Raw genomic sequence first — 13,673 nt, forward strand, 5'->3', positions numbered from 1 at the left:
ATACAGACCTAGAAAAATAAGTGCTTTCTGTCAAAACTAGCTACAGTATAGGATATTACATTATTGGCGGAAGCATTTCAGCCTAAGTAAAAGTTCAGGAAAAAAGGTGTCTGACATGGAAAAATCAAATGGATCTCTCATATCGGTTTACCACAGGATTAAAATGATCATTAAGTTTCCTGAAGCAACAAAACAGAGGTGGTAAACCAGTTGTGGTTTTCCTGCCATTAAAGTCAATTAATGAATTAAATGGAATCTGTGGGACATGAACAAAAAATCCAACTCTACTCAATATTTGAAATGGATATGTTTTAAAAAAAAATAATAAAGAAGCCTGGTGAACAAGATGCTTAAGCATTTAAATCTCCAATGCTTCCTGTGGGCATTTGTATCTTGATGTCTTTTGAATATGGACCTTATCTGTTGAGATTTATTTGCACACATTTAGATTGTGACATTCCAGGGTGAAATAGATTTTTCACTGAAATACAGTTAAAAAGGAAACAAAAATCTTACATTCTATTCAGAAAACATTTTTGTCCTACAGATATGAGTTACAAATAAATATCAGAACATTTAATTCCAGAAACTCCTCTTTACTGTCTTCCCATGTGTTACTGTTCTTAATTTGTGGTTACAGCTGCCATACAGTATGTACCACAGCTCTGTGAGGAATTACTATATACTATATTATGCTATACTATTTTACAATACTATATTACTGAATAATATATTACTATAATAGTATAGTATAACTATATTATAATATACTAACAACAACAACAACAAAAAATGTGTTTAAAAATGTTTTGTTTTTGCAGGGGTGTGTGAAATATGACAGAGCTTCGTGGAAAAGCACTGGAGCTGAGATGAGCTGTAAAAACCGATTTAACTCATGAATTAAAAAAGCCAAACCGTAAACTTGTCCAAAGTTATTTTTTTTTCAAATTTGTAACTCTGACCTCTTTACTTAGTAGAAGATTTTGCCCCAGATCAGCTTCGCAGGGCAACGTGTGCCTTCAGCAGACATATGGTGTGTGAGAGGCCCTCGACTTGCCTTGAGAATCCAACACCTGCAAGCTTGTTTTCACACACAGGCCTGCTCCCAGCCGGTTCTCCACACCTTGGCCTCACAGGCCTTTCCAGCTTGTGCTTTACCAGTTGTCAAAAATAACTCCCTGGTATCCCTTTCACCCTTGAAAACAGGTCCGAAACTGTGAGAACAAGAGGAGGCCGCAGTTTTCCACACAATGAGCTTGGCAGAACTTTCTTACCGTTTTCTTACAAGCATTAGACTTGAATTTTGGTTTAACTGGCTCTTGTCCTGAAAGATCTCAGTCTTTTGGGGTGCCAGACCTGTTGGCATTCAGTGAGTTTTATTTATAAAGCATGGTGGATTTGACTGCAGGCGATGGGGTTCGAAGATTACTGGCTTAATTAGAAAATGTCACCTTCACTCCTTTATTGACGTGTGTATTTCAAGGAAAGCTAGAGTGAATCAAAGCAGGAAGGAATGGCATAGAAACTCAGCTCGGAAACATACAGCGCAAATATGCATACATATATATATAGAAAGTAGACGTAAGTTAATGTATATGTGAAGTTAAAATTAAAGTCAAATACAGATGCGTTTTGGTTTCCAAGCATGAAAATAACACAACATTTTTATAATGAACATGCTGCTTGCTTAGTGTAGAATTAATAAATATAAATACACTAACAACATTTTCATTATGGAATTTTACAGCACAGACTTTGGCCTGAAGTAGTGGGACTATTTTCTTATCCTGAAAAAAGACAGATTGGAGATCTGCCAGCAGACATGTAATGTACTATATATTATAGTTCGCATTCACAATAATTACAGCAAGTTAAAACGACGTCAATTATAGGGCCCAGAATAACTTGTTTGCCAATATTCAGCGAGGCTGAACCACTGTCCTTCCTGTTTTATTTAATACATTATCTAGGTCAGAATAAAAATCGCCTGTCAGCTGTTGAAAAGCTTCTGTTACTTATTATTAGGTAGCAGGTCCTCTAAGTGAAAATAATACAGTTACATCATGGAGTGGGGTTACACATAATTTTAATTTTTCAAAACCTGGTGGACTGCAGCCCTCCAGGACCATGAGTGAATATTGCTAGACTGTGTGGTTATTGAAAATGGTTTGAGATTCTTCCACCTTTTGGGTGTTCTATACTTAGAAGTAACACCATATTAAATACTTATGGAGAAGCAACTTTGTTCGTTCTATCCATTTTAATATGATCTAATTTAGCACTGCTGTGTTGACAGCTCTTACAGAGGAGTCCAGCCCTGGTACTGGATGGTCTGTGTCTGCAGGGTGTCTAGTCCTGGTGCTGCAGGGCTGGTGTGCCTGTATATTACAGACGCCCCAACTTAATCCACATTAAGGACACAGGGGCTCTTGATTAGGTCAGGTCCTAATCTCACCTACTTCTGCTCTCCAAAGTATATCTTTGGAGATATATCTTGTCTTCCGGACTTCCCTTTTCCCTTTTCTCACCCCCCACCACTGATCAGACTACCAGTCTCTCTGCTAGGAAACCTCTAATATACCCGTTCCTCATTCCTCTGTCATAGTCTTTCAGATCTAACCCAGCTCCTGAAATCATGTTTCCTCGAACCGTAGTTTTCGTTGGACATTGCTTTCTCATTCCTGGTTGCCCAAAGGCCACGCAGTGTGCTGGTGGTTACACTGGAATTCTGGAATCTGGACCTTTCCGAGCCCAGTGGTTTAACCACTGTACCGCACTGCTTCCTTTTGGTGTGTCACCCGTGGAAAGAGCCCAGCCCCTTGACACATGTTGCCCAGGAATCAATGCAGTCTTGTCTCCAAAGGATTCTCTCCCTTTATTCTTATGTTGCATTGTGTTGTTTTGTTTCTATTTTGTTTCCACAAAGGCGTTGCTGTCCCCTTCAGACGGGCAGACTCTTTCACCCCAGGGAGATAATTTCAGACGCATGGTGTCTAGGCTGAGTCACCAGCCTAGACTGGCCCATCTGGTGAAAACCTGGGCTTGTTTCGAAAGTGTTCTCCCACAACAAACCTGCCCAAAACAGATGTGCCCTATCTTTCAAAAACAGATACGCACGAGCTTGAAAGACCTAGCTTTTTAGCTCAGTTTTCAAAACACTGACATGCAAACAAAAGGAGTTAATCACTTTGTAGAAAAAAAATTGTTTTCTGCAAGCTGTAAATAACTTTTTATTGTCTTTCTTTAAGATCTTTTTTGTGTGTGGTAAGATATATCCACGGCTTTCTGTAAAAACACAAGACACAGCAGGTCGCTAAATGTTTGCTTTTCATTCCTCTATTTCTTTGTTCAAATATGTTTGAATATCAAAAATATTTAAATACTTTGCATGCACAAGAATTCTTAATATAAATTGAGATAAGGGCCATACTGCTTAATTCATTGCTATTCGCTTGATTATCCCACACTGTCGGTCAACTACTTTGTCACAGTTTCCAGACCATATTCCTCAACAACGTCTGTGTAGCTACTTACAGATACCCATGGCTCCTTAGTGATGAGTCGTGTATTGACTCCTTTATTAACAAATATTACAGAAAATCCAAGAAAAGAGATGTACAGATGAGGATTCCATTAATGGCTACTGTTTTCTATTTGGTAAAACCTCAAATGTCAACAGTAATCATTTACGTTTCTCATTAGTATCAATGGCGTGTGTTTGCTTTATTGCATTTTGGAGACTAATTTTTAATCAGTAAAAAACATAAAAAAGTATTCTGTAGTCTGTAGTCTTGGCAAGGTACAATCAGATAACTCAGTTTACAGCTTCACTCCCAGAATGCTGCACAGTGTGTTCACCAGCATCAGAAACGATACCCTCTCTCGCGGTGCACACATAAAGTTCTGTATCACCAATGATGTCATAGCTCCTTCTTTTGTGTGTAAGCTTATTAAAACCCTTTATCAACTTCTTTATCCATATCCCACGTAGTCATGCTGAAAATACCTCAAATTAATTCAAAAGGTTCAAAAGATTCTTTAAATTCCTGAGGGCTACAAGTATATATTGCTTGTCATGTTTAAAGGAAGGCGTCCAGTCCCTGCCTTGTGCCTGTTGCTTGCTGGGATAGGCTCCAGCTCCCCTGCAACCTTGTATTGAATGAAGTGGTTAGAAAATGAATGGAAGTTTAAAAGCAAATGAAGATTGGTTTACTCTAGATGACAGCACTATAGCACTTTTCTTCAGTCTCGCAGAATTTTGTTACACTGAACTGTATTCTCTCAGATTTTCTACATTTTGTTTATCTCTGCCTTTAATCCCACCCCCAATCTAGCACCCTGAGCGTCTGCAAGATACTGCACAAATAAGCCAACAGGGGTCAGTACTGACAAAGTCAAATTTATCACCTTTAGCCAGTGTGGGACAATGGAGTCCTCTGTCCACTTGAGGATTGAGTGAAATTAAACCAAATTCTACTATGCCATAAACATCCTCAAACTCATCTAATTCTTGGGTCTTATAGTTCCCTTTAAGTCTTAAGTCTTGTAGACTCTGTTCATTCTTTGTGCCTATATAAAGCCACAGGTCACAGTGGTAGGGTGGTACTGTAGTTGGTGCCCTTGTCCTAGCAACAGAGAGTAATTTATAATAATAAAACATTACAGAGTCTTGGTGGCAGAGAAGCACAGTAGTTAGCATTGCTGTATTGAAGAGCTGGGACCCTGGGTATACATGTGGGGTGCTATCTGTGTGGAGTTTCTGTATTCTCCCCACTTATGTGTGGGCACCCACTGTGTGCTCCTGTTTCCTCCCACAGTCCAGAAACACACTGGTATCTTGATCGGCTTCTGGGAAAATTGGCCCCGGTGTGTGTCTGTGTTTGTGTCTGTGTGCACTGTTGTGGACTGGTGTCCCATCCAGGGTGTACCCTGCTTGCGCCTGTTGCTTGCTGTGATAGGCTCCAGCTCACTTGTGACCCTAAATTGGACAAAAGGGTTAGAAAATGGCTGGATCCACGGAAAAGTTCTTGTTTTAAAAATACAGCTAGCTTTAATTGCATTTTCTGTGTATTTAAATTCACCACAATCAAGCTGTAGCTGTGTCGTACAGGGTTATCATGTGAGTATAATCAGCAAGGCGGACCAAAGTCTTCTTACAGGGAACCCTCTCTTTAATTCCTTTAAATTAGTTCTTTGAACATGTTGGAAAAGTGTAATTTTCTAATTCTTTATACAGAAACTTCCTTGTTTTTTTCTGTTCATCACTTCGCTGTTGACTTGTGGAAACAAAAAACCACATCAAAGCGAGATCTATTTATCAGCCATGGCTAAACTGTTCATTCCTTCCTGCGTTTAACAATATTAGCTCTTCAGCTTGCATCTGTTAGGCTTAATTAGAGCCCTATTCAGACATCAGGACATTAGATCTTTGAACAATCGCACATGTTCTTTCAAAGTAAGGTGGGAAGGTGTTGAAGGTGAAGATTGTTGGCAGAGAACAAGCAATTTGCGCTGACTGTCTTTAATATGGAGGTGCTGTAGCTATAGGCACATTCTGCCTAAGAATGTCATTTTTGTGCCTCATACTGCAGTTCTGCCAGTTCAGTAGTACCATTATTTATTAAAACAAACTCTTATCAGGAAATGTCATGACAGGGAGGTATGACTTTAGGTGTACAAATGCTAATGGGGCAGAAAACTAATTACATCAGTAATAGTTCACTACACACAAAGCCGGCTATCTTAACTTTTTGTTTTAGTCCTTTGAGGAGCTTCAGTCACCTGAAATAGTAGCTCATAATCTAGTCCCAGATCTCAGATGATAATCTCCTGGCGTCTTAGAGTGGATTTAGGCAATTTATCTCACTTTTTCTTCAGGCTCTTTCAGTCTAAGAGGGGTATTCGCTCCTCTGTTCTGAGTTAAACCTACTCTTAGAAGCTTTTTGCAACCACCTCTTTCTTTGCCCTAGTCTTGCTGTCTTCCCATATGGAGAATCCCTCTTTAATCCTTCACAAGAGCCTGCTTACTCCACCAGAAATGTAAATAAAGCGTTTATTTACAGTCTTCTCCAGAAAATAAGCAGATCTGATAGAATTAGCCCATGAAAGATATTTTTAATATCTTTACACAAGACATTTACCAAGATGTTTCAGACATAAGGCAGAAACAAACATGTTAAACAGTAACAAAACAAACATGAAAAAGCTATAAACTTAAAGGCATTTGTGACCTTTGACCTGGCATAGCTTTGCATGGCTTTTAACCCAGCTGGATGCAACTGTGAAAACCTTCAATGTCATGGGAATTTGAAAGAATGGAGTGGCACCTTTTACATTAATGAGAAACGTGCTGTTGGAATGCGGTAAAATCTTTGTCGTTTCAAAGGATGCTCTGTGAGGGTACAAATGTGCTCCATTGAAACCACATGATAGTCATTCTTGTCGTATCTCAAATCTTAAAAGACTTGTCTTTCTTAACATAGCACGAAGTGGGCCGAGCCAGCGGAGTTCCGGAAAATTCTGAAAAGCTCTCCTACAAATTCACACACAACCTGTGGATAAACTGAAGTACAGCTGAGGAACTAAAGAAAGGAAAACAGATTCTGCACACCTTAAAGCCTGAACTCATCGCCAATGGGCACAGAGGTCCTCAGGATTTCCTATTGAAGTGCCTGTCAGGGTGCTCCTCTCAGAGGGAGATGAAAGGCAAACAGGGGCAGAAAGGTCCTGATTGAAGGACTGAGATAACTAGACCTCAGGGCCTGCCTTTAATTTAAGACTTTGTTTTTATTTTCTGCCCCTCCCTCAAACCACCTTTCTACATAAGCCTACAAACCAGAGGTGAAGACAGAGACAGCGGTAAGGAAGATGTGCACAAGATGAAGAGTGTTTCTAAAAAAGTTTCTGAGTGAAGTGTTGGAGGGGGGGTTTTCTGCTATCTCTCAGGCCTCTTTGTCCACATGGCCGTATCTGGTTTCTGTTTCCACAGCTGTTGCGATGTTAGTTTTGCTGAGCACTGGTGCGAGACCCAACACACCCCTCCCCACTGCACCCAGTCCCTTGGTGCCTTAAAGAACATTTAGCAGCAAAAGTGGTGCATGACATCATCCATTCTAACTGCTGGCTGAAGGTTCGCCTCATACCTGTGGACTCACAACAGAACAATGGAGAATACAGCACAGTCCAACACAGGACAGCCTGGGGCCTGACTGTGGTTTTCCAATTGGGTGCTAATGTGCTTAAGCTGTTTATGTCTTAATGTGTACAATCAAGCTGTCATTTAGTCAGAATTCCTTAATTTTAGTGGTCAAACTAAATGATTAAATGGAAAGTACATGTAAGTACATGCAACTAAAACTCAGAACAGGAGGTGCTGCCTTACCCAAAGGACTGTGAACAAGGTATCTTTGTTGAATTTGACACCTTGGTGTCTTTCAAGAAACAGCTGGATGTGATCCTCAGATCAATTAGCTACTAGTAACCAAAAGAGTTAGAAAATCCAAAAGGCTTCTTCTTGCTTGTAGCTTTTCTTATGTTCTTAAATGTGGTTTGAATTCAGTCTCACTTATTGAGCCTGGGATTAATGAGCAATGAGTATACTGTACGCACCACTTTTACCATTTTGGGAACCATTAACAAATGTTGGAAAATTGGATATTCTGATTAGACCTGCTTGCAAAATTTTGAGAATTTTGCAATTGCCTAGTGAATGAAAGATGTGCAAGGTGAGAAACCTAGTCTAATGCCTGATTTAAAAAAAACTTATTTCAAAAACAACTCTATCTTCAAATACATTTTAAGGATGTCTTCTAAACCATTTTAGACTTTAGCTTGCATGGACTGAATTATTCTGTTCAAATTGTCATCACATACAGTACATCATTAGATTCACTGTGCATAAGAGGCACACATACCAAAGCACATTGCGATGTTCATGGGAATTGCACTGGACCATTCTTTTCTAGAGAACTGTCCTCCAGTGTCTATTTCCATTGTGAGAACAATGGTATGTACAACAGAGAATGGGTTCTGACTTCTGCTCACGAATGATTCCAAAACATGTGTGGGAACAGTGTGAACAGATCGGAGAAGGGAGGTCAGGCTTTAGTTCAAGCGAACTAATCAGAACAAGATGTTCCCTTAACACCATCGCTTCTTGATGTTCTGTTACATCCGCCATTGCCTTCCTTCGGTGTGAAAACAAACCAGGGGAAATGCTTGGTATGTGGATTGAGTCCCCCCTATATCATACCCACTCTCGTCACAGTGCCTAGAATTCCATCAGGACCACTAATGCAACAGGTGGACCTGCTAATCAGCCAATTACAAGCCGTTTTGTGAGAGGATGTGTCCTACCTGTTCTCAATCAGTCTGGGCTATTTAAGATCTGTCTTTGCAATGGTATGATGCTCAGTCATAATGATTTGTTGCTTGTCTCTGTGTCCTCATTGTACTAACCTTCTGAGCTCCAACTCTGTTTGCTTGACCTGTGTTTTGGATTTCCCTTGTACTGCTTTGCTGACTTTCCCTGGCCTTGATTTTGCTTGGACTACCTCGATTCTGTCTGCGGAAAGAAAGTGACAGATTTCTGGCACAATCCAGGATACGTGATGAAAGCACAAGAAAGCATGTCTTAGGAAGGAAACCAGAGCACCTGGAGAAATGGAAACATACACAGGTTAGAACCCACAGAAAAGACATCATGCCAAAATTGAACCCAGAACCCAGCAATTCTACCTCATGCCATAATGTCACCTAGAAAATAACTTTGAGAGTTAAATATGATTTCTCAATATCAACATTTAAAATTATTTTCATTTGACCCCCAGATAACCCTGGTCTCATTGGTATGGTGATTCTGCTGTTTCCCTAGCAGAGCAATAAGGAATAAGAAAGGGAACAGAGGCAGTTTTAACTGATAATGCCTCAAGCTCATTACCTAGCTTGTCTGAGGATGGAGCGACTGTTACACAGCAGGCTAAGGACACCATGGTAAATAAAAAGTCTCACAGCCAGCTGTATGCTGCCATTTTGGGAGAGCCAGCTGATAACAGGTCAGATTGAAAGAGCGGTTCTACAGTATGCGTTAAAGTGCACCTCCTAGGGCTCAGCTGGGCTTCTCTCCTAGTTGGGCTGGTTCTTGTGTTTTGCCCAGGCAAACGATTGGCACAGCATTGATGTTCCACTAAATCTGATTATTTTTTCAGGTTCTGGGAAGAAAGGAAGGTGGAGATCCACCACTGAAGATAAAATGCGCAAAAAAAACTGAAAAATAAAAGAGAGGACTTTTGTCCTGGAAATCTTAAGCTTATCTCCTGCTGTTTCAGTGGGACAGCCCTCCTGCATTAAAAAAGGCCTATTATTCACAGCCCCAGGGTCAGGAGAGAAGAGTCAGGATACTCACCCACTAGACCCCTGAGCTCATAAGGTCACTGAAAAAAGGGGCTCCCTCTGATTTATGGTCATATCAAGCTATTAGATCTGCTGGCACTTCAAGCTGTTCCTCGTTATTAAGGGGTATCAGTGGAGGCCTCAGGGTGTCTAGTTACCAGGCCCATGCAGAGTGCAGAGAAGAAATGGAAGAAACCCCATGGTATTGAGCCCCATTTGCTCTAGAGTGACAGCAGCAGAAAGACTGATGAGCAGTTAGTCCCTCTCACTTTTCAAATACTAGCAAAACCAGCAGCGCACCCCAGATTCCCAATATGTACAATCTATTTAAAAGAGCAGTCCAGTATGGCTCAACATGCCACAGTGACTCCTGTCCACATCTTATTCTCAAATGTTCAGAAAAACATGGTAGCTATCTCTTATTAGGAAACTGCTTATTCCTGATAAAGACACTGTGTTTGTATAAAGACGCATTTATGCACCTAGTGTGACTATATGTGATGTAGCACATACATGTAGTGTAACATGATCCTTATTAATGAACTGATCATATTTCTCATCATGGACCGACCAGGCTCGACCCCTGTTTTTTTAGAAGGAGTGTAAAAAAAGCACCAACCAACCCACCAACCTATGTGCTTGGCTCCTCCTTGTATTTAGATGAAATTACAGTAGGTTTAAACTGATTTTGTGCGTTTGGGAATGATTGTGTGTACTGTTTTCTTCTTACTTTCCTCTAAGGCCCATGTTGGCATCATGCTCTCCCATCTCAGAGCTGGAAAAAGATCAAGTATTTGAGTGGGCCTAGAGGAATGGTGTGAGCTTTGCTTCACCAGCTGGGCCTGGACCTCTGTGATTCTGCTGAATGCAGCGACTCTGCCAGCAATCTCTGGAAGGACAGTCGCCACATTTCCCTCTAATCTCTGCCTTCTGCAACATGGATTCCAGCCACATGTTTTCAGTGCTCATGCTGTAATTGAAGGCTGTGGCACAATGCATGAGTGACCCACTGCACTTGACTTCATCTCAACTATTAGGCTGCATTTAATGGGGATGACAATCTCTGATGTCCAAGATAGAAACCTAATTAGCTAAAAACAGCAGAATATGGGGATAGCAAAAAAAGATTCTCTTTGCAAAACAGAGTGTAGTATTTCTGGCATGATAAGATGGAGACCTTTGCGTATAAAACATATTTTGTGCTTGGTTTCTTTGCAGGTACATTTACAAAGATGTGAGAATTTTCAGAAATTGTACAGGAACTGGCAGCTTGTAGAACTTGAGAGAGACCAACCATCTGTGCAAAAGAAGTCTATTTCCAGCACTGCAGTATAGATTTCATATTATATATGTCAGACACCCCAGCTTTCTAAGATCAACAAGGATACAAACATCTATCTCGATGTGACATACTGTATATTTAGTACAATGCTGCAGATGGTTAAATAATTGCAGCATCTTGTGTTGTTTTGTGGTATCTCATTGCATATGGTTGAATGCTCAACTTCTTTTGATGCCAGGTTGCCACTCAACCTCTGCAGTTAAAGTACACTTTATCTTTAAAGTGCATGCTTTATTTGAATATTGCTGCATAATAGCTTCATGACTCCTTCACAAGTGCAACACAAGATGTTATAATTACATACCTAATGCTTTACAGGGAGTGATCCCCATACATTATGTGCAAATTAGATAACCTGGGCATAAGAGGTCATGATGCTAAAACAAATTTCTAGTTGCTGGCTGGGATAGGCTCCAGATCCCCAGCAGCATAAATGGTTTGGGATGAAATGGATGGGTGGATGGATTTTAACTATCACTTAGTATAGGAGGAAGGGGCATTGAGTAAACTTGGGTGAAGTACCATTTAAAAATAAGCATAGCCTAATGAACAATATTGCATACTCCAACTTGGAACTTGCAAAGTTCCAAATACTCGTGTGAAACAGGCTGAAGTGTATCTGCATCTAAACCAAAGCACTAGAGAATTTTATGTTCCATAGAAGAGACCTATCCTGTCCAAAATGGGAATGGACAATTATTTGGTATGTCCCATGATTTGTGAGCACTGTAAAGTAGCAGACCTACCCTTTCCCCCTGTAAGTTGTGTTAAAAGAAGGAAGACTGGCAAATGTGATCTCAGAGAAAGGCATGACTAGTATATCACGGAAGGCAACTTTAGACATGGATAATGGATTAGTTCAGGCAGACTTAAGGACTTACAGAAAATGATTGGTGGATAAAAAAACAGGTAGTATAGTTCAAGCTACAGGAAGCTGCAGAACCAAAAAGGGACAAATATGACAGGTCAGTGACAAGACCTCTCAGTTGCCCCAGATCTCTGCAGACATCTGTGAATGTCTAGTGGAATCGATGTTCTGCCATGTGGTATTATTGTCATGGGCAGCAGACTTGATTTTTGTCAAGGGTATTCTCCATTTTTTTTTGGTAACACGTAGAAGGATAAATAAATGAGTGAATGAAAAACAAGATGTAGCAATAGTGCGAGATATTTTCGAAATCTCTTTCCAAGTACAGCACAAAGAAACCATTGATGTGTCAGTCCTAAGGCCTGAGTTCCATGAAATTCGGAAGGTTTGAAAAACACCTGGCATCGGCTTTTAAAGTCTCTTTCCAGCCAGCTCTGAGTCATCCTAGAAGACATGGTTTCTGACAGCTTCTATCAGGGAAACCAGCTGTGCGGGCCTTTGTAGACAGCCCTCTGTTCCCCCAGAGTATACGGTGTGCAAAATGAGGAATGTGAAAGGTGCTGTGCAGATAAACAAGTTCAGATAATTGTGGGCTGGTTTAAAAAAAATGTTTAGATATTTATGGCCACCCATGCTCTGACTCTGGGAGCAGGGGGTGGACTCGGGATCTGTAGTTGTCGTCTCTGGGTGTTGTTTGTCAACTAGCGTTTGTCAGGGAAGCAAGCAAAAACACTTGTAAAGCTTGTTCGACAAAGCAAAGCAGGCCGTCACTGCGGGGACTGCAGCCTGACTGACAAAAACAGAGAAGCCGTTGTCTTTAGGAAAGGATGCAAAAACATTGTGGTAAAAAAAAACTTTGCAGAAGATCCTTTGTAATCCAAAGTGTTTCAGGTAATTTGACCGCTCCAGGCTGGATTTCCTTTAGGTGGTTGTAAACCATTTTGTTTTGTAAACAAGTCCTGTGGGCTGCAATCTGTGTCACTTAAATATCACCCGTGACAGGTGTCCCTTTTGTGAAACGTGAGACTGCATTGGAAGGACTGACCCAGCAGAATTAAGAAACTGTAACACCTCTATAACAAAGTTACGGGTGAGAAAACTGTCAGGTTTTTACGATCTGTATAGCTCGGCCTGGAGGGCAAAGGCAGACATGAGCTCTGGCACAAAGACGCAAGCAAGAGTGGAAAGCAAGAGTCACACTTTTAAACTGAATGCAGCAGAAGAAGGTAGGAGTAAAGTAGAAGTGGCACTATTTTAAAAACAGAATTCCAAATTCATTCCAAACTCCTTAATTATTCTTATGATGCTTGCAATGTTGTCAAGCTTAGGACTTATAAATGTAGTCACAACCTAGGTAGGTCGTTCAGGTGACAGTTGTCATTCAGTTTTATCTTATATTACTTTAAAGGGTATCAATATTACCTGATATATCAAGATATCCACAATATCAAGACATAAACAATTTCCCATTGGCCCTTATCAATCATGGCCTCCTAATAATCCCCATCTATGAACTGGCTTCATTACTCTGCTCTCCTCCCCACTGATAGCTGGTGTGTGGTGAGCGTTCTGGCGCACTATGGCTGCCGTCGCATCACCTAGGTGGTGCTGCACATTGGTGGTGGAGAGGTGTCGCCATTGCCTGTAAAGCACTTTGAGTGGAGTGTCCAGAAAAACACTATATAGGTGTAAGCAATTATTATTATTATCCACATCCATTCCACCCATTTTCTTACTGGGAAGGAAACTGGGAAGGAAACCGGAGCACCCTGAGGAAACCCACACAAACATGGGGAGAACATTAACAATCCCCACAAAGAGCACCTCAGGAATTGGGCCAAGGGGCCCAATACTGCAAGGCAGCAATACTAACCAGTGTGCCATGGACGTCCACCGACACCCGGAGCTTAGTGCAAAATGGAAGGTGTCAGGAAAGCAATCTTTCTGACCCAGAAATTAGCATGATGCTGGAGTCCTAGCGCAATGATTGTGGGATATTGTGTGACTGACTACAACCAAACTCAAAATCAGTACGACCTGGATAACCTCATCTTTTTTAAAGGCTTTCTTCTT

Source organism: Lepisosteus oculatus, chromosome 11 (assembly GCF_040954835.1).
Source record: "Lepisosteus oculatus isolate fLepOcu1 chromosome 11, fLepOcu1.hap2, whole genome shotgun sequence".
Classification (NCBI taxonomy): domain Eukaryota; kingdom Metazoa; phylum Chordata; class Actinopteri; order Semionotiformes; family Lepisosteidae; genus Lepisosteus; species Lepisosteus oculatus.